The sequence below is a fragment of the Phyllostomus hastatus genome, unplaced genomic scaffold (assembly GCF_019186645.2).
Source record: "Phyllostomus hastatus isolate PE091 unplaced genomic scaffold, TTU_PhHast_1.1 phas_scaffold_1066, whole genome shotgun sequence".
Lineage (NCBI taxonomy): Eukaryota > Metazoa > Chordata > Mammalia > Chiroptera > Phyllostomidae > Phyllostomus > Phyllostomus hastatus.
The window spans coordinates 11,135,936-11,157,768 of record NW_025334004.1 but is presented as its reverse complement, the minus strand read 5'-3'; the positions used below and the strand labels follow the sequence as shown (position 1 = coordinate 11,157,768).

General features: G+C 39.8%; 1 protein-coding gene across 7 annotated transcripts in view; it reads right to left on the bottom strand.

The window, feature by feature from the left end:
* Positions 1-16,381, bottom strand: part of R3HCC1L (R3H domain and coiled-coil containing 1 like) — an 89,990-nt gene extending 73,609 nt beyond the window's left edge. For 2 of the 7 annotated variants that reach the window (XM_045854643.1, XM_045854646.1), the window contains exon 1: positions 16,308-16,350. The gene's annotated coding sequence lies outside the window, so the exon portion shown is untranslated. Of the gene's footprint in view, positions 1-15,437; positions 15,589-15,946; positions 16,105-16,307 lie in introns of those variants that run through there. The other 5 variants (XM_045854641.1, XM_045854640.1, XM_045854642.1 and 2 more) reach the window with 4 other exon arrangements.
* Between the last annotated feature and the right edge of the window lie 5,452 nt (positions 16,382-21,833).

Here is a 21,833-nt window from a genome sequence, read left to right as displayed (position 1 = left end):
CATATTAAACACTAAGATCTACTACCCTTCTTCCCACAAACCAACTCTAAGAAAAATGCAAACTATTCTAGATTGAAAGGGCCCTCTAAGTATCTACAAATACCCAGCACAGCATAAAAATAGAGTTCTATACCAAAGCACATCACTGTGAAATTTTGAAATACTGGGGAGGAACATAGCAGAGATCCAACAAGGTCCAAAAACAAAAGAGTATTCATGTTGACTTAGGACTTCTAAACAGCAACAGAAGAAGAAAAAGAAACACTATGTCTTCAAATTCTGAAGAAAAATACTTTGAATCTAGAATGTTACACTTACCCAAACAAAATCAAATGTGAAGACAAAAAAAAACAACCACCCCCACATATTCTGACATGGAAAGGCTCAAAAAATTACCTCCCGGGTACTCTTAGAAAATTACTAGAGGATTGAGAATTGCAAGTTCTTACACATTTTGGGAAAAAAACAATTGTAGCCAAAGTAAAAAGCTGTCAGGAGAACCAGTTTTAAATCCATTCAGCTGATAAGGACAACTTACTTCATGAGGCACTCTCTTTTTTAAAATTATATTTTATTGATTATGCTATTACAGTTGTCCTGATTTTCCCCCCTTTCAGCATCCATTCAGCATCCATTCAGCATCCCCTACTGCCTCAGGCAATCCCCACCATTGTTCAAGTCCATGGGTCACAGGTATAAATTCTTTGGCTACTTCATTTCCTATACCGTACTTCACTTCCCTGTGGCTACTCCATAACTGCCTATTTGTACTTCTTAGTCCGCTTACCTCTTCTCCTATTCTCCTCCACCCCCTCCCATCTGGCAGCCTTCTGGTAAGGAACTTTTTTTCTCTTGCTGCCTTTAAGATGTTTCTCTTTATCTTTAACCTCTGGCATTTTAATTATGATGTGTCTTGGAGTGGGCCTCTTTGCATCCATCATAATTGGGACTCTCTGTGCTTCCTGGACTTGCATGGCAATTTTCTTCGCCAAATTAGGGAAGTTTCCTTTCACTGTTTTTTCAGAAAGATTTCTAATTTCTTGCTCTTTCTCTTCTTCTGGCACCCCTATGATGCAAATGTTAGAATTCTTGAAGTTGTCCCAGAGGCTACTTATACTATCCTCCTTTTTTTGGATTTTTTTCTTCTTCTTGTTCTGATTAGTTATTTTTTTGGTTCCTTATATTCCAAATCATTGATTTGATTCTCAGCTTCATCCACTCTATTGTGGTTTTCCTGTAAATTGTTCTTTATTTCAATTAGTGAATCCTTTGTTTCTGACTGGGTCTTTTTTATGCTGCTAAGGTCCTCTCTAAATTCCTTGAACATCCTTATAACCAGTGTTTTGAACTCTGCATCTGATAGATTGCATATCTCCATTTTGTTGAGCTCTCTTTCTGGAGTTTTGATCTGTTCTTTCACTTGGGCCATGGCAGCCTCCCTGTGTTTCTATGTATTAGGTCGAGCTGCTTTGACTCCATGTCTTGGTAGTGTGGTCTAACGTAGCAGGTTTACTATAGGGCACAGCCTCCCCTATCACCCAAGCTGGGTACTCAAGGTATGCCCTTTGTGTGGGCTGAGTACACCCTCCTCTTGCAGTTGAGCCTTGTTTGCTGTTGGTAGATCAATGGGAGGGATATACCCAGGACAGTCAGCTGCAAGCATTGGCTGTGGCCACTTACCACCAACCTCCACCCTCCATGGAGGATCAGCTGTGCAGGGGCAGGGTGGTGGTGCTCCAATGTGGTCTGTAGCTGTCCACTGGGTATGCTAGCCCTGGGGTTTCCTAGGTAGTGCAAGCTAAGGTTAGCCCACACCTGTATTTTGCCTGGGGCATCCTGTCTGAGCTGTAAAACAATCTGAGATGGCTGTTACTTGTGTTGGGGTTGGAGATTCCCAGAAGTCAAGCTGTGAATCTAAACTGAGGGCTACTAGGGCTGAAGCCAACTGTTGCTTGTTTGATAGGATTTAGGAGCCAGACAGCCATTCTTATGGAAAAACAGCTTGGGTGGGCCCATAAATTGGATGGGGGCAGAGGTTCTGGGGATCTCCAAGGCAAATCAGTGTTAGCCAGTTTGGAGTCTCAGATATGGCACCAGGCTTACCAACTCTGCGAGGGGAAGGGAGGTTTAACAAAGGGACAATGGCCTCTGCTCAACTTCAGTCTCTCCCTGTATACCACTGGTGCCTTTCAAGCTGCCACCCTGGTGCTGGAGCTGAGAGGGAGTGAGTCTGAGTAGGTGAGTCCCTGTGCAGGTTCTTTTAAGAGGAACTGCTTGGGGCTCCAGAAGTTTCTTCCACTGACTCAATCCCCGCTGGGTTTTGCAGCCAGAAGTTGTGGGGACTTATCTTCCTGGCAACGGAAAACTGGGCTGGGAAGCCTGGTGTGGTCTCAGACTCCTCACTCCAGAGATATCCCTCCTGAATTTTTATCCATGTGAGTGTGGGACCAGCCCATTCCACGTATGGGCCCCTCCTACCAGTATGGGTGATATGGTTTCTTTAATTCCGTAGTTGTCAGACTTCCAACTCAGCTCAATGTCTGACGTTCCTGAGTGATGGCTGTTGTATGTTTTAGTTGTAATTTTGATGTGGTTGCACAAAGAGGCAAGCCACGTCTGCCTACATCACCATCTTCCAGCAGGCACTCTTTTACAAGCCAACCAGTCAGAAAGAGAAAACTACACCCCTGAGTGCCAATCAACAATGCCAATCAAGTAGCCATGCATCTACAGATGATGTTAATCCATTTCTGCCTCTTACTTAATACTGGATTGACCAAAAAGTTCAATTTTTCCATAAGATGGCTCTAGTGAGCACTTAGTTTTCTTTAACTTCATTTGAAATAATTTTGTCAGATTCTACTGTGACAGCTGTCATATCAGCATACATTTAAAAAAAAAACTTACCAAATTGGTTAATTTTTGTATAGCCATTTTAATATTGAAGATGGAATAAGCAACATTTCAGCATATTATGCTTTATTATTTCAAGAAAGGTAAAACTGCAACTGAAATGCAAAAAAAGACTTGTACAGTACATGGGGGAGGTTCTGTGACTGATTGAATGTGTCAAAAGTGGTTTGTGAAGTTTCATGCTGGAGATTTCTTGCTGGACAATGCTCCACAGTTGGGTAGACCATTTGAAGTTGATAGTGCTTCAAAGAGAGACATTGAGAACAATCATCCATGTTCTACTACATGGGAGATAACCAACATACTCAAAATATCCAAATCAATAAAGTTAATGGTAAAAATGAAATGTGTCTTTTATTTTACAGAAAAAACTAAACAAACTTTTTGGCTAACCCAGCATCTTCCAATCCCTGAACTCCACACTCCCCCAAAACACTACGTAAGGTTAACAATCTGCTTGGTTCAGAGAGATTGTGCTTGATCAGATATTCTAGATAGTGAGTGATGGTCTCACTATCCTTTGACACCAAACAAGGAAATAAATAAAAATACAGACAGACATAGGTATGGAACACAGGATATTCAACACGAAAGAAGTGAAGAAATATTGTGAAATGGTGATTCCAGGATGCTGACTGTGCACCAGAAGTAGAAAGCAACTGATCCAGATGGAAGCCATGTGACAGAGACAGGCATGTTGGAGGCTGTCATCCCCATGCTCTTGGCCAAAGCACCATCTTTTTAAATTTGACACAGCTACTAGAGGATGTGCTCTACCTAAGCAAGAGGGTAAATGAGGAATGAGAAAAATAAGGGTTTCAACAACACTGGGAATCAAACCCAAAAGGAAAGAAAAGTCTAAGGATGACAATAAAGGGAAATTACTGTGTGACAGGCTGAGACAGTAGGCCTATTAGAATAATGAAGGTCTCCAGAGAAGTTGTTTCCAAGAATTTTTTTAAAAAGGGAAGAAAATTGGAACTGACAGATTATTTGACTGACCCTGTGGAAAACTGCACTGAGAGGCTACTATTTAAGATACTATCAGCACAGGCATAATACACACAACATTAACTGTTTTATTTAACTAAGTATTATAATAAATTGGTGAATCAAGATCAGATTTACACATATATTATTTTAAACTATAGATATGTAAATGCTAGAAGAAATAGCTTAAATACTTGATTATAGTAGTTACTTTTAGGGAAGGGAGTAGGGAGAATGGGCAGGAATAGGACAAGAAGCATATTTTGTTGTAAATCCTTTTTTTAAAACTATTTGACTTTAAAACTACATTTATTTTAAGCTATATTGTCCACTGAAAAGTATAAATAATGGGAACATACGAACTTCTAATCTTAAAATACATTGCTCATCATTCAAAAATACCTAAAAACATTTTCAATTGAAAGGGACAAAAAATCCTAGGAAAAATGTCCTCCCTTTTTTGTTGGAAGACCTTCATATTTCTAATACTAAAAGAACATAAACATACAAAATACAGGCGCTTTAACATTTTAAAAAATTTAAGCAAAAAATTACCAATTAAGTGGAGAGAATTGAGTAATTGTAATACTAGTAAGATCGTAGGCCTGACCTTACTTACAAATTCATTAATGATCAGGACAGTGCAAGTAACACATTTAATTAAATTTACTCACTTATCTGCTTTGGGAAGTAAGATTAACAACAGTGAAAGAGAGTAGTAATATAAAAGCACAGAGACCAATTAAAAACCCTGGCCCAAAACAACCAAATTGGGGAATGAATAGAAGGTAGGTAAAATTCTAGGCCTAAAACAACAAAGGGATACCAGAGGCTTATTTACCATCAATTTACTGCACAATATTGCCATATGAAGTAATTTTGGCCAACACTAGTGTTAAATGAGGATATATACACACACATATAAACACATGTACTTCTGTGTACATGTATACACATATGTATTTTTTTCCTTATGAGACTGATATCCTAATTAAGCAAGGATTCACAAAGGCATTATACCCTAAAAACAAAGTATTCTTGATGCAATTTGACAAGAGTAGTTTTATACTGTTTCAAGAAATACAGAAATTCTATCAAGGATTATCAATAATTAATTAAACTGTCCTAAACACAACTCTGTTATCTATTCTCTATTGTTTCATCTGGATACTCTTGGATTATCCTCATTGTTTCTGTTCTTTATTCCCAAGCATTGACCATTGAAAGAGTCTATGTTTCCCAACCTCTTCAGCAGGAAAGTGTGGCTAGTTATGTGACTAAATTTCACCAATGGAATATGAGCAAAAGTGATATGGTATGTAACTTTCAGGAAATACCCTTAAAGAGAGGGAGATGTGTTCTTCTCTTCCTCCTTTCTGCTGGTTGGAATGTGGATGAAATGGAGAGAGCCCCAGTAGCCATCTAAGACAATAAAATGACTTTAGAAAAAAATAGAATCAATGCCTAATAGAGAAACAACATGACACCACGACAGACAATACTGGTCCTGGAATGCTTCTGGAATTCCTGACATTGAGATTTTAAACTTCCATCAGTCTCTGTTATTCCTTGCAACCAAATCTAATACTAATTAACACAACCTCTATACTAATATACACTCGTGTATTTTTCTTTCTGTAAACAATCTCCTGTGGCTCCTTTGCAGACTCCTTTTCTGCCTCCCACTCCCTTACTATGAGTAGTCCCTCAGTATTTCATCCTTGGCCTTTTCTGCTCTTATCTCACTAAATTCTAGGCCAAACATTCTAAAACACCACAACTTGACATGTCTTATCTTTTATTTGAGCTTTAATTTTATCTCCAGCTGACTACCATTTCACTTATATGAGACACAATTACACAGGAACATGTAGTTTTTAAAACAAACGAAACAGATAAATATACAAAATGGTCATGGCAGCAATAATAGAAGTTATTGTAATGGTAATTAATAGCTAATTATTTCCCAGGCATTGTTCTAAGAGCTAAGTCTAAGGGCTAACCCTCACAAAAATCCTAGGAACTAAGGAGTATTATCACTATCCCCACTTTAAAAATAAGGAAACTGAGAACCAGACAAATTAAATAACTTGCTCAAGACACATAACGAATGTACTAAAGAGGTCATCCAAACCTAGGCTTTTTAGGACCCATCCTCTTAACTAGAGTGCACTAGCATTTTATTCTAAAGATGCTATCACAGCTGAAGACATTTTAAGATTGTCCTCAGCAACCATGATAGTCATTTAGATAACAACCATAGTAATAAATTTTATGCATCTGAAAATTAATTTTTAAACACTGTCAAATATCACTTAGAAACAAGTATGGTAAATAAGATGAGCGATCAAGCAAGACGATACTCTTCGGGGGACAAGGTATATGACCATCAAGTAATGAGATTAGTTTTCTTATATGGCTCTAATGGTTCTGTTGAGTTCCAAAAGAGAAATTTCAGAGTATTTATTTGCTAGAAAAAATGCATGGACTCAAAAAAAATTACTTTAAAAGGCATTAGTTATTTTTAAAGCAACAGATTCTTTAAAACTACCACTCAAATTATCTAACACCTAAATCTTAGCAACTAAACTCATTATCTTTCTCCCTAGACCTATCTAAGATCCTTTCCCAGTGTCACCATCAATGACACCACAATGTACTTGATGTCAGGCTCAAAACTGAGATATTCTGACTCTTCCAGCTCTTTTAATCCCATCCTTACTGTTCTTTCTCCACAAATACTATCACAGTTTCTATTTCCACATTACTTCATAGTTGTCCTATCGAAATACTCCCCAGCTGCTCCTTCCTTGAGGTTATCCCAGAAATCTACCAGGATAATGTCTAGAATATTGTTTTCATCACATGACTTTCAACAGAATTACTGTCACCTTCAGAACTGAATCTAACTTCTTCAGCCTAGCTTTCAAAGCCTTCCACTAATTCTTTTTCATTCTCCCCACACACATAAAACTAGTAAATCATATCTCTTTAGTATTCATCATCAGTAAAATCATCCCTTCTATTGTGCAACACCTATTCCCTTTTTGTCTCTAAGTTCACATGTTGCACCCCTTTTTGCTTTTAACTTCTCATCACTCTATGCGGAATTTTCTTCTACCTTCCCCAGTCAAATTCTTATTCTATCACTTCATTCAAGATCCTCCTCTTCCACGAAGTCTTAAATATATGCAACAATGTCACGTACACATTGCTATATTTTGCACTCCTCAACTGAGAGACCATCCAGTAGTAAAAATGAAAGAATTTCAAAGACTGATCAGTCTAGAACTTGTTTTGTGTGTGAGTGATTTTCTAAGATCAGGGTTAACTTCCATCAGAGTGTGGTGGCAAATGCCTTGGAAAGTTCATCTGACAGCTGACACAATGGAAGCCCACAGATATTCTATAATTTGTCCAATTGTTTAGGAGGTTAAAATACAGCTGTATTTACTAAATCCTCTAGAATGATTGAGTTGAATTTATGATAAAATAATAAGAAATACTTTAAAGTTACAACTATATGACATTATAAAGCCAAATATAAATTCCTCATCCTTGAACTCAAGTGTCAAAGGCAAAGAAAAGTTTCAGGCTACTCAAGGAAACAAACAAGAGGCACAATACAAAAAAGAAACACTACTGCAAAAAGGGAAAGAATAGCAATGTCACATACACAACACTGGTGGCAAAAAACCAACGGCCATATGGGTCCTGGGGCTCAGCAACTCAAGTTCTTAACTAATCATTGGTTCTCACACTGGAAGGGTTAAGAGGTCTAAAAAGTCACTGGAAATTCCAATGTACTGAAAGATGGTCACATTGGGTTTGAAACACCTATTTGGGATGGCTGAAGAGAGTTATTGATCATTAAACAAATCAAGACTATTTCTGCCATGGCTGGCGTAGCTCAGTGGATTGAGCGCAGGCTGCGAACCAAAGTGTCGCAGGTTCGATTCCCAGTCAGGGCATATGCCTGGGTTGCAGGCCATGACCCCCAGCAACCGCACATTGATGTTTCTCTCTCTCTCTCTTCTTTCTCTCTCCCTTCCCTCTCTAAAAATAAATAAATAAAATAAAAATATTTTTTAAAAAAAGACTATTTCTTTTATTTCTTCTTCTTTTTTTTTTTCCTAAAATGAAAAAGTAAAATGAAAGCACAAAAGTTCTGGGAAGATTCATATGAAAAAAGTTTAGAACCACTTAAACAAGCCAATAAATTCATCTTTTCCTAACTCTAGGTTATTAAATCCAGTCTAAAATCTCTTGTCCAAAAACTCTTAGGGTTAAATAGGCTACAGAACTAGATTTTCTCCTGACACTTTAAGGTTAATATGTACATATATTCCATGTTACAAAATAGTCCAACCGGGGCTTGGGGCAATGCTCTGCAATTAAACACGTTAATATTTTGTGGGGGAAAAAGTATGAATCATTGTATTACGTACAATAAATAGATTACAAATCTGCTTACATCAGTGCAGATTGGGCTTTGCTGCCAAATGAGTTTACCCCAACCTTCTTCAAAACTTTCCCTTTTCACAACGGTTTAAATTTTGGAAGCATGGCTAAGAAATTATAGGCCTCAAACTGGTTACATTTGAGAGGTGAAATTATAGATGGACTTTATTTCCTTCCTGATTTCCAAAATTGTCTACACTATTGTATTATTTACACGTATCGGATTATTTACAAAATAAGCTGAATTTTAAAAGGGAATGGGAAAGAGCCCAGTATAGAAACTGACCAACTTGCAAACTGGGTTGAAAGGAGAAATAAGATCTTATTCAGAGCCCACAACAAGAAAAAAATTTAAAATAGCCTTGAGTTCAAAAATTTTTACAAATTTAGTATAATTTGTTAAACTAAATTAATAAAAACACCATTAAGATTACTAATATTAAAAAGGATATTTATTCACTGATATTCAAAAAGTGATACTGTTAGCCAAAGAACACACCATATTTTGAGTGTATAATGCAGATGTTTCTGCCCAAATTTTTGAGGGAAAAATAAGGATGTGCATTTACATGGGTAGTACTAATTCTGTATTTAATAAATGTTTTTAATTTTTATTTATGCTTATGCATTAAAAGTGTAACTCTAAAAAGCAATAACAACCATATGCAAAATACCCTGGAATACATTAATAGACTTTGTTTCTAAATATAAATAAATGAGTAACTGAATTAAAAAATTAAAATGGAAGATTTTTTTTCCTGAAAGTTTGGGCCAAACACATGACTGCACATTATACATAGGAGTGCAATATACATGGCAAAATACGGTACATGTGTGACCCATGGACATGGACAAGTACGGGGATTGCCTAGAGGAGCAGGTTGGGTGGAAGTGGGCAGGGGGCATGAAGCAGGGATAACTTTAATACCATAAGCAATAAAATACAGTTTTAAAAAGTGATACTGTTTTATTAACTTATTTTTTAATTTACCATTTCTCAGTTCAGTACCTGCTTGTAATAGCCCGTCTTTCCCAAAGACGACACCTATCCCCTCCATAATGTTTGTCTTACAGTGTGACTGACACTCCTGTGAGAAGTGGGTTCAGTGTAACCACTGCTCTCCTTGAATTTGGCAAGCTTATGTCATTACCTGACTTCTAAGCCTAAGTCACAAAAGGCAACACAGCTTTCACTTGGTTCTCTTGGGATTCTTACTTTTAGAAAACAGACACACAACAATGCTGTGAAGAAGCTCAAGTCAGCCAATGTGAAGAAATGCTATGTAGGTGTTCCGGGGGGCAGCCAACATCAACCATCAAGCACCTAAGTAAAGAAGCCTCCAGATTCTAACTCCCAGCCCAGTCAGCACCAGCTTTCAAGTCTTTCCAGACAAGTCATATCCACACTGCCCACTCTGAATTCCCACAGAATGCCTAGCAAAACAAAACAGTTGTTTTACATCACTAGGTTTCAGAATGGCTTGCTACACTATAAAAACTAACCAGAAAAAGCACCCTTTCCTCGTTCAGTAGCTTCATATTAAACACAGACACACCTTAAAATTCACCTTTTCTCAATTTTAAGGAAAAAGTCAATCTGCCAATTGGGCAGACCTATTTAAGATAGTTTCTATTTAGGGACCTTAACAATTTATCTCAAACATATTCTGAGTACCTATAACAAAGGATGGGGCAAAAGTAGGTTTATAGTTGTGAATACATGAAACACAATTTATTCTTATTATTTATTGCTTATTGTATTACTTTCCATATGAACTATAAACCTATCTTTGTCCCATCCTATGTGTAAAGCACTTTGCTAAATGTCTAGAACACAATGATGAATAACATAGTCTGCAGTCATTAATCTAATTTACAGAGGGAGAAAATAAAAACAGGTATACAAGTAGTTTATGGAAGTACCTAAGTGCCAAAATAGGAATATAAAATTAACTAAACCACAAACGGTTAATTTATAAAATCATTTGGACTTACAAACAGAGCTTTTTGATTCCTTAGAAAAGTACAAGGGTTTTAGTAAATGCCTAGGAAAAAAGGTTGGGAAAAAAACATGAAAAATGTAGGCGGTCTAGAGTTATGTGTTTATATTGTGATTATGAATGATTTTGTTTTTCTCCCTGTTCTCACAGAAATTTCCTGTAATTTCCAAGTTGTCTACAGTAAGCATATATTAATTTTTTAAAGACAATATTACCAAATTAGTTTTATTTTTTAAAATGTGTTTACACTTTGGCCCTGTGAACCAAAGGGTCGCTAGTTCAATTCCCAGTCAGGGTGCATGCCTGGGTTGCAGGCCAGGTCCCCAGCAGGGGACGTGTAAAAGGCAGCCACACACATTTCTCTTTCCCTCCCTTCCCCTCTCTATAAAAATAAATAAATAAAATCTTTTTTAAAAATGTGTTTACACTTTGAAAGGGGCCAAGTAAGCAGTTAACAGGTCTGTAACAGATAACCTGGCTTGGTGTTTGCAAAATAAATTTAGTACTAAGGAAAATTTTTAGTATAATAAAAACCACATACACATACTTGATTTACTATTAATATCTGCTTTCCTTCCCTTTCCTAGCTAATTACAAATATTTACAAGTTCTCCTCAAATAGATAAAAACTAACTCAATAAACTCTGCACTCTCTTGGTCATGCCTCCTGGTTGTCCCTCTCACACTGCCTCCCTCTGTCTCCCTCTCCAATTTATCCTAGGTCAGCCCTTCTCTCTACACCTCTGATTACTCCTTTCTAACTCTTAACTGCTTCCATCTGACGTCCCTCTCAGTTTGACTTCTCTCCTATCTCTAACTGACCCTCCCTCTCTGACTACTGTATGTGTTTTCTTTCGACTCTTATCAACTGTTACCCACCCTTTTCTAAGACATTCTTGTTAATTTTTCTCACTAAACTTTATAAACAAGAAGGGTATGTATTATTTTCCCTATTTTATAGATGATAAGGGAACACAAACAGGACTACCTGTACAAATTTCAGAGGTTAGAAAGGTGAGGATTTAAATTCAAGCGCTTCCTTTCTGTGAAACACTTCTGGAATTCCATGGCAAAGAACCTGAAACAGTCCAACTGCAGGCCAATGGTAACAGTTCATGTCGTCTTTTCTAAGAGGCAAATCACATATTAAGGAGTACCATACATCTTTTGCTCATATTTTTGCCTCTGCACCAAGTTAAATGGTTATGAACTATCAGTCATTTGACCATTCCAGAAAACCATACCATAATAGTCACAGGTTAACCTGTGTTATTTGGGAACCTTACTAGACACCAGAACCTGTTGTTTCCAACAATGCTTTCCTGCTTCTCCATTTTTATCCCTAGTCAAAAACCAGCCATGTTTGACATTAAAAAAAAGAAAGAAAGAAAGAAAGATACAAGAGGAACAACAAAAATTTATAAAACTGAAGGGCTAACAAGAGACAGTGAAAAATACACACCATGGACTGGGAGCAACTGGTCCATGTTTCTTTGAAAGAAGAGAAAATCCTCTCCAAACTCAATCCTACTGTTGCTAAGCAGCACCTCTTCTATCTAAAGCTCTGACAACTGGAATTTCTCTGTAATTCAATAAGCTCTTTGGAGTTACCCAGGCTTCATCCATCCTGCTGGGCACATTTATGAAGAACTCTGTTTTCCTCACTAAGAGCACATTTTGCGGTGGGCAGCACAGGAGTAGGGTTCTCTTTCAAGATATGAGTAGCCTAGTGCCATTTCTGCTCACTTCTCCTATGGGTAGGAAGTCGGCAACAAACACAACAACTAAAAGAAATGTCTAAATTATAGTTCAGATTAGTGGTCATCAAAGTCATTGTGTAAGTAACCAGTTCTATACATGTGAGGGTTAGTCTTGTATGTTTACAATCTTATAATTAAAAATTTGTACTTTTACATTCAGCACTAGTTCATTTACTTCTATTAAGTACAATGATTGTGTGACTGCCAAATCAACAATATAGAAGTCTTATTCATTCTGGTGAGATATTTTGTGAAGAGTCTGCTTATGGAACTAATGAGGACAGGGTCACAGATTCAAACATGTTGGCCAATTAGCTTTGCTGTGTTTCAGGGTTCAACAGTCACAATCAACAACCTTAACCTTGTATAAAAAAAAAACAAAACACACTGATCACATGAAGCACCAGGAGGAATGAATATAGATGTATCACCAAAATCCATGATTATCAGAAAAATATAATAAAATTGAAAATGATAACACCACTATCAATCTTTTACTAAGTCTGGCTAGTATGTACTGAGTTCAATCTAATCTTTCCTGTCATGCAGGTTGGTATTATTATCCCCGTTTTACAGATCATGAGAAAATGAACTCAGAATGATTATATAAACCAAAGTTACAAAATTAGTAAGCAGTAAAGCCTGGGTTCAAAACTTGGTCAGTCTGACTCCAAAGCTTAGGTTATTTCCACAACACCAGGCTGTCTCTCCAGAGCTTGCCTTAGCGACACAGGACAATCAACAAAATGTTCTTAACCAGAACTATTCAGCACAGTCATCACTAATCGAGCCTTTGCTATGCACACTTAGATGCCAGAGATGAAAATGAGTCTACTTTCCAAAAACTTCTTTTAAGTAAAAAACAGCCAAGGAACAAAACTATTTAAAACACACAAAAAATAAAAAAACAATTACAGCACACAAAGTAGATTTTAACTAAAGTGATTACTGTTATAGTTTGTATACAAACCTGTATCGAAAAAAATTCATGACTGATGGTAAGAATGAAACTGACAAAGGAGAGCCAGGGGGATACCACATTAGTAAAAGTGAGTAAAGGAAACATTTCCTAAACATCTGAATATGCCAAATTCTCGAGGTCAACAGGCTGAAGGGACTTAAACATTTCACTTCTTAACCCAAAGACTCTGCTTTAACTAACAAGTCAACTTTCAGTATTAGGCTTTCTCCTAGATATTGTTCAATTTTCATGCCTTGCATCCACACAAACCAGTGCCACTATCGGCATCAGTCACTAAGTTTCCACTTTGAAAAACTGAGGTAACCCCTGAATGGATTAAAAAAACAAGACCCTTATATATGCTGCCTATGCAAGACACACTTCAGATCAAAAGACACACAAACTGAAAGGGATGGAAAAAGATATTTCATGAAAATGGAAACAATAACAAGAAAAAGCTGGGATAGCAACACGTAATATCAAACAAAATAGACTTTAAAACAAGAGACAAAGAAGGATCCAGCAATTCCACTTGTGGACACTTAAGAAAATAAAACTCCTAATTCAGAAAGATATATGCACCTCTATCTTTACTGTAGCATTATGTACAATAGCCATGATATGGAAGCAACCTAGGTGTTCATCAATAGATGAACGGATACTGGATGGATACACATACACAGGAATATAATTCAGACATGAAAAAGAATGATCTTGCCATTTGCAACATGAACAGATCTAGATGGTATTAGGTTAAGTGAAATAAGTCAGACAAAGACAATTACTGTATCATTTCACTTATACATAGAACTACACAAATGAACAAAGGACTCACAGACACAGAAAAACTGATCAAGTGCCAGAGAGGTGGGAGCATGGGCAAAAAGGTAAAGGGGATTAAGAGGTACAAACTTACTATAAATAAGTCACAGGGAAGTAAAGTACAACAGAGGGAGTACAGTCAATAATATCACAGTAACTTTGTATGATGACAGATCGTTTCTGGACTTTTTGTGGTGATCACTTTGTAAGGTATATAACTATATTGTATGCATATACCAACTAATATAATATTGTACAGCTTTACATTAAAAAAAAATGAGGTCACCCAAATTTTCTGGACCCTACCCACTAGGTTGAACTTTGAGTCAAATAGCCTAGCTTAAAAAAAAGGGATGGGCAGTATGGATAGGACAAAAAATTGTTCTATAAAATTCTGTCCTAGTCAATCAATAGTCAATATCTAAGTCATAAACACAGATAATTGTTCTACTACAAGCTACAATGTGCAGACAGAAAACTACATTATTACTACAAGTTATAAATGAAACAGCACATCCCAATAATCTCACAACAGCATTCTGGAAACCTCTAAAAATCAAAAGCAGCGTAAACATAACCTTTACATAAAATGCAATAATAGTCTGAAAAAAGACCCACACTATCTGAGAACTTGATTACAGTTTTTTAAGTTTATGGGTTAACTATCCTCATACAAATAAAAAGGACTCCCAAGAAAATAATTTTATCTTTTTTTACCATCATTGTCATCAAACATAACAACAGAACACAAAGGAACCTCAGTTCTTGAACTTATTTTGTCCCGAGAGGCTGTTCAAGAAACGATCTGTTGGAAAACCGAATGTCCTTGACGCCTGAGAGACACTGGGACCGACTCTACAGCAATGGGCAGGAAAGGGTTGTCCGGTCGAGAACCGATGTTTTGTTGGACAACCCAGGGATTCTTCCGTGAACAACTCAGTCAAGAACTGAACTGTTTGAGGTGGGAGACATTCGAGAACTGCGGTTTGACTCCAAGCACTACTTAGCTGTTTTATATTCATATCTCACTTCACCTCTATAGACCCCTTGTGAGGTAAATGCTATTACCTCCGTTTTAGAGACTAGTAAAGTCTTAGAAATCAACTGATTTCCCAAAAGTCATAAACTGTAAGTCACAGCACCGGGATCTGAACTCAGATTTGTTCAATTTCGTACATTCAACTAATTCACTGCACTGCCAACCTCTTTGTTTTCAACCAATGATTTCAGAGTAAATACAAGTGAAGGTTACCTAACTCCCACTGTGTAGTGTGTCTGTGTTGGGGGAGAAAAGTGTCCAAATTCTGGTAGACCTCAAAATCCAGACAAAGCGTAAAACTGACTCCACAGGTGGTAGGTAGGGCCCTGATACCACCTCTTCACCAGGATCATGGCCTAAGAACATCTGTACGACTCACATTCTTTTCTAAAGTCACTTCCCCCTGTTCATTAACTCATTTCATCTTCATCAAGATCATGACCACGTTCACGTTCACAAAGACATGAATGTGACTATAAAGTTCCACTGACCTGGACTTAAGACAGAAGAATACGGTTATAATTGAAACATGCTTTCTCACACGTATCACTCACGGTGAAGCCCATGACACTGCCAGGCGGACAGGCCGAAGGCCACCACACTCATTTTTCAAAGACGGAAGCCGGGGCGGCGGTAAAGGAGCTACAGAAGATCCCAGGTCCAGCAAGCGTTAGACCTGAGACACTTCCCCCGCAAGCCATCAGGCACCAAACCGTGCGGTTCTTCCCCTACTCAAGTCTGAGAGGCGGCTAAGTAAAACTTTAATAATCGGACAAGGGGTTTCCCGAGGACCTCCCAAGAATACCAGGAAGTGTATTATCCTCCCGCATAGACTACTCACCCCAAGCCCATAGCCCTGGGGCTCCCGGGCAGCGGAGCGGACTCACTTAAAAGGCTCGCGGCCCGGAAATCACCCACAGGCTCGGGGTCGGCTCGGGGCAGCCTCGGCGGCCCACAGCCCCGTACCGTACCCCTGAGTGGCCAAGGGCCCGCTCAGTACCTGTTGAAAGCCAAGGAAGGAACGTCCCTTCCACAGGGAGTATTTGGGGTGAGGACACTCAGTGAGCACGCTGTCCCTGCCAGAGCAAAAACGCCCCAGCAGGGCACCACCCGCGACCCCCGACACCGCCAATCCCTCAGGGGTGGAAGGGCTGGAGCTTCCCAGTAACCTCCGCCCCAGGCGGGGATCCGCCCCGCGCGTCACGTGAGGGAAAAAAAAACTACCGGTAACAAACGAAATCAGAACTCCCATCTCAGGTGTGAGGGGAGAAAGGAACGCCAAAAACACCAGCTTGAAATGCGGAGAGGGTAAGGAAGGAGGGAGGAAGGGAGGGAGAGACAAGACGCAAACTGGTAGTTACCGGGAGCGCCGTCGCTCTCTGCTTCCGCCGCCTTCTACTAGATCCTGCTATTTGCTCTTCCGCTCGCACGGAGGGGAGCGCGCCAGGCCTCGACTCCGCCCCCCAGCGCCGAGGAGCCTTCTGGGGGCTGTAGTCCCGGCCGAGCTGGCTGCATACTGGTCACGTGGGGGGAGGGGCTGGCAAAATGAAGATGTGAGAAAGGTGTTTACGCTCCTGTGTCTGCTCTACCGTGCCCCCTTCACTTCATTTGGAAAAGTACTCAAATCCTTCACGACCCACTCAATCATACCATCTCTCTTCTTGACAGCCAAGTTTCTTGAAAAAGGTAGTCTAAACTCGCTGTCTCCTCTTCCTCCTTCCTTCTTTCTCTGCGCTGCAGTTTCTGCCGCCACAGAAAATGCCCTTGGTGTCATCAGTGTCCTTGTTGCCAAATTCATCAGAGGTAGTTCTGGGTCCTCCAGCTTAAGCATTAGGCACCGTTTGACACTGTTGGATGTTCTTAATCACTTCTTTTCTGTCACTAGTCCAGTGTTCCTTCTCCCTCTCCATCTCCAAGAATTCTTTTTCTAACCCACCTCTTATACAGGGTTCAGCACAAATAACACACCTTTTTTCTTACAAAGTCTTTTATTACAAAATCATAATCATGTAATCTGTAACATAACATAATCATGTAACATAACAATATCACAATCAAGCACACCATATCACATTTTAGGTAAAATGTTCAAATTAAAACTATAAATTATTACACCCGTATTATTACCCTACCAAGAGCACTCAAGCAGGCGTTACATCTGCTGGACGCTGTATATTATTAGTGTTCTCCAGAGTCATTAGTATTGCAGTGGAGGACGGGAGGCTCCTGACCCTTCTGTTTTGAATTCTTTGTATTTCCAGCTTCATTGACTGACCCTTCCTCATCCATGGGCCACAGGCATTTAAAATGTAGCAAGTTCAAGTTTTCACTCCAACCTTCAACCTCGATTCCTCCCTCTCTCTCATTTTCTCTACTACCCATGCCCAAATAGTCACCAAATCTTGTAGAATTCATCTCCAAAGTAGTTCTTGAACCTCTTCCTTCTTCATACCCACTGCCAGTGATTTAACTCAGACCTGCATTATTTCTTACTTGATTACTACATGGTCTTCCTCACTGGTCTCAGCGCCTCTATGGACTCCTCCTTTACTACCATCATGCCCCTTTATGCAAAGGAAAAGTTTAATCATGTCGCCCTTTGGGTAAAGTCTTATTTGATTAAATTTGGGGAGAGGAATAGAGGTGAATCCTTTGGAGTGGCTTTTGCAACATATGGAAGCCATCCCTACTACTGTTACAGAGCAGAGCCAAGCGGGGGTGGTGCGATATACTATTACTGAAAGGACCCCCCACTAGGTTTGCTATGCCCACTGCCAAAGGAAAAACATCTCTCAATGCCAGAGATTTGTGAAAAGGAAAGGAAATGTTTCTTTAAAGCTAACAGACTTAAAGTAGTGACCCAATGTCTTCATTAAAATATTAAAGTCTTTTAGGATACCCCCCCCCCCACACACACACACACACACACAGTCCTTCCTTCTCCCTCTACCCTAATCTGGAGCACCATATCTCAGGAAAAGAAGCAGAAGTCCGTGATTGAATCTCCCAGAACCATCAGCTGTGTCACCGCCAGGATCTCCAGCTAATCCAAAGCCATGTGGCACCTTCTCATGGCCCACCAGCAAGACTACTTTCACCCTTTTTCTTCCAGGCAAAATCTCTCCTGCTTCCTAAGCCGCGTGGCAAAAGGGAGCACCCCAAAGCCACATGGTCCTCACTCTCACTAAAGCCGCATGATTCTCTCTCCAATGGCTGCCGAGTCTGGATTTAAATCCCCGAGCCAATCTTCTTCTGCAGCCCCATTTCCAACTCCTCCTACAATCAGTTGCACCTGCCAGCATTCTGGTATCCTTCCAGCTTTCCTTGGCTGCCATAGTGAATATGGGCCGGCATGGCCCCATGGCATGGAGCCAATGATCTCCAAGCTCTCACACAGGCTCTGTAACCAGGGGCAGTTGCCTCCTGGTTATATCTTGGGTGGAAGTCACTTCCATATCCCTGGCTCAAAGCCTGGCCACAGCTATTTAACGTATCTGGGAAACCAGTTAAAGGTTATAGATATGTTAAATGACCATGCCAGAGGTTAGCTGCAAAGCTGTTGCTATGCAAAACAGCTCTCAATGGCCCTGCTCCATGTGTCCCTTCCCCCAACTCAAACCTGTAGCGGGGGAGAGGTGAGGACATCCTATATATTTTTCTAATATTTTCTGGACACCTAGAGTTGTGGACCCCATTCCAAATCCCTATTTGGGGCCCCCCCTCTTGGCTGCATCCTGTTACACCACCCCCCATATTGTGGTTGGAGGGTTCAGAGAAAAGAGATTTATAGTACATCTTATTGTGAGGTTGGTAGGCATGGGAATTCTTTTTTAAAATTTCTCAGATGAATCAATTATTCAACAAGGATGTATTTTGCTGCCTGCTATATAGGTACCAGGCATGTTCTGGGTATCGAGAAAATTTCAAACAAGGCAGTCCCTGCCCTTGTGGAGTTTACAGTCTCTTGGAATAGACAGATTTTAATCAAATGACTCCATACTGAACACAAAACCAACAATAACAACAAAAACCTACAATTACCAGCTGTGACAAGAATTATACAAGACTGGTAATCCTTCTCTTTCCCTTTCACATTGCCACCTGCCCCAGCCCAGGAACAGGTCTGCGTTCCTCAGCCTGTCAAACACAGCTAATCTCCTTCCACTCCCTCCCTTACACATCTGCATTACCGAACTGCTGTGTTGCATTTGCTCTCTCACTTTTGCACAAGCTCTCCCTCTCTTTGGAAAACCCTTCCCTTTCTCCCTTGACTAACTTTACCCTATGTTACTCTCTTTCAAAGTAAACCTGGTAGAACACAGTCCTCATAGAAGGATTTTCTGAGGATTGGACTGAGTCAGGTGATAACTCCCAGTCCAGCAAAGGGGAGCTGAGTAGGTAAGCCAAGAACAATTGAATGTGCACTACTGAGAGAAGGGCTGTGTTAGCCAGTTCAGAGGTATCTGAGCCAAAACACCCATCATCCAAAGCAGATCAAGTATTACCTTCTCCAGGAAGCCTTCGCTGAGCTCTCCCAGGATGAACTATTGCCTCTTTCCTGGGTACTCATTGCACCCATGTTGACCTTTCTTCCACTGATATACCAGAGCCAGCTCACACCAACATTAAAAAGCAAGTTTAAACTCTTAGGAATTTTGCAAGTCAGTTCTTAAACCATTGGTAGCTTGAAATCAGCTGTGATGGAAGTATTTACACCATGTGGAAATCAGCAAATGAGAAATTAGGACTTTTTTTTTTTGAGAGTCAGTTTACCAGGGCACCACTGCCTTTGTCATAACACCCACTCCTTCACTGTATTGTGGTGATGCATCTCCTATTAGATGAGTTCCTTATAACCATTTCATTTAGCAAATATTTATTATTATGCACCAGAGACTAGCAAGATGCCTGAGGGGTATACAGCAGAGTACAAACAAGCATGGTCCCTACTATTATGGCACTTACAATCTAGCAGATAAGATGGAAAATAAACAAAGAACTCTATACTTACAAATTGAGCCAGGCTGCTTTATGATAGAACATCCTGGCAATGAGGGGTGACGGACACTAGAGAAGGCCTCTCTGAGGTGGTGACCTTTCCACTGAGCACCAAAGGATTAGAAAGAGATTAGTCCAGAGGAGAACCGGGGGGAAAGTGTTCCAGCCAAAGGGATCCTGCTATACAAAGAAATAGCTGGGCTGTTTGAAAGACAGAATGGTCACTTTTGCTGGGATGGTGTGATCATTAATTTTATGTGCCAACTTAACTGGGCTATGGGGTGCCCAAATTAAACATTATTTCTGGGTGTGCCCTTGAGGATGTTTCCAAGTGGGAATAGCATTTGAATTGGTAGAATCGGTAAAGTACAGTTGACTCTTGAACAACACAAGGGTTAGGGACACCAATCCTTGTGCAATGGGAAATCCAGGTACAGCTGTTGACTCCCCCAGAATTTAACTGTAGTCATCTCCCTCAGAATCCACAGGGAATTAGTTGCAGGACCTTCCACAGATAACAAAATCTATGGATGCTTAAATCCCTTATATAAAATGACATAGAATAATGCATACAATCAGGCCCCCATCCCATATGTTCCCAACCACAGATCAAAAATACTGTTTCTGATCTGTGGCAGTTGAGTCTACAGATGCAAAACCTGGGAATAAGTTTAGGAGGATAACTCTGTATTTATTTATTTTTGTAATCTGCATATCAGTGGCCCCATGCAGTTCAAGCCCATGTTGTTCAAGGGTCAACTGTAGTCTGCCCCCCTCTCTGATGTGGCTGGGCATCATTCAATCCACTGAGGGCCTGCATAGAATAAGAATCAGGAAAATGGAGGATTCAGTTCCTTCCTGCTTGTCTGCATGAGCTGGGACATTTGTCTGTTGGTCTTCTCCTGCAGTTGCACTGGGATTTACCCCATGGGCCCCTGTGGTTCCTGGTCCTTTCAACTCAGACTGGAATTACATCACCAGCTTTCCTGGGCCTTCAGCTTGCAGACAGTAGATTGAGGAACTGTAACTGGAAAAGACACCGGCATTCGGGCTGCCTGTCACTATCAAATCCAATAAGCAGTGACAATGATTGAGTCTTTTATAGGCACTTTATTCAGATGGCCAGTGATCCGAGAAGATGGCGAGTTCATACCCTAACAAACCATCTTACTCTTTCTTTCCTGGCCAGATCTTTTATAAGGGGATTGGGGGAGGGCAAACAAGGTGTCAGGGAAAGCCTTTGAATTTCAACAGTTGCCTCCAAGGGGGGAAGGGTAGTCACTTGCTTCTTCCTGGTACAGATGTCTTCAGGCAAGGTAATCTCCAGCCAGTGCCCCAGGAGGTCACTGCTTATTCTCAGGCACCAGGATGGGCCTTATCTGTAGTTACTGAAACAAAAACTTAACATACACATTACTTGCTAGATTTATGACTATTTACCTTAAGCTAAATTTTCCCAAGTCTTAAGCCCCTATCAGAACTTCTCGATATCCATAATTGCATATATATGTATATATCTTTAAATAATATATTGCTTACTTAGATAAATATATAAGGTCTGTCTGAAAAAAATCTAGCCATTGTTAATATAACGAGAATGGTTTGAATGACATCAATGTAACCTGGCAGCCAAGAAGACTGGACTGGAATGCACATGCATGAACAACGACAACTTCACTGTATAGTCAGTGGGGGCAGTAGACACCATTGAGTGAGCATGTGTACTGTGTGGCCACCGCATTCAAAGTGACTAAATGAGGTAGAGCAAGGAATCCACATCAAATTTTGCATTAAGCTTGAACATTCCTCTGCGGAAACTGTTTGGGGGGATTCAGAAGGCCACAGCTATGGGCAACTGGTGATTGGCAGCTTCATCATGACAACATGCC